The sequence below is a fragment of the Tupaia chinensis genome, unplaced genomic scaffold (genome assembly GCF_000334495.1).
Source record: "Tupaia chinensis unplaced genomic scaffold, TupChi_1.0 Scaffold149184_1, whole genome shotgun sequence".
In the NCBI taxonomy this organism is placed as follows: domain Eukaryota; kingdom Metazoa; phylum Chordata; class Mammalia; order Scandentia; family Tupaiidae; genus Tupaia; species Tupaia belangeri.
The window spans coordinates 117,232-117,777 of NW_006209032.1; positions in this window are offsets into that span (position 1 = coordinate 117,232).

Genomic DNA, 546 nt, shown 5'->3' on the forward strand with positions numbered 1-546 from the left:
GGTTGCCAAGCGGTGGGCGTCCCGCGCCTGGGGAAGCCAGTCTGAGTCCCGCACCTCCGCCCCCGCTTTGCAGGCGGCGCCCCCGCCCCGCCCTGGCTTTGTCTCTCCGTGGATACACCGCGCACATCGCGCCTGGTGTTTACCCGGGCACTCAACTCCCTGGCGAGAAGGACTGGCGCGCCGGGGAGCAAGGAGCCTGCGCTCACCTGCGCACCCCCTTCTGTGTCCCTCCTTCTCACTCGCCGCCGGCCGCGCCCCTGGCCCCCCACGTGAGCCTCGCGGAGCAGGACCTGGGACTGCCTGGGCCGCTCAGCAGGTGGCGGTACAGCCCCTGGGACGGCTGGCACCGCTGGCCTTTCCCTCAGGCAGCCAACTCCAGCCTCCAACCAGCGGGTCAGGGCAACCGGCCACCTAGTTCTGTCCAGCCACCCGGTGGCTCCGGGGTGACCACCGCGCCTGCAGCCTTGTTCAGGCTACCAAAGCCTCCCCTTGCACTTTCAAACCCCGGAGAAGCCTGATGAGCTGGGCCTCCTCTCTTAAAAGGGA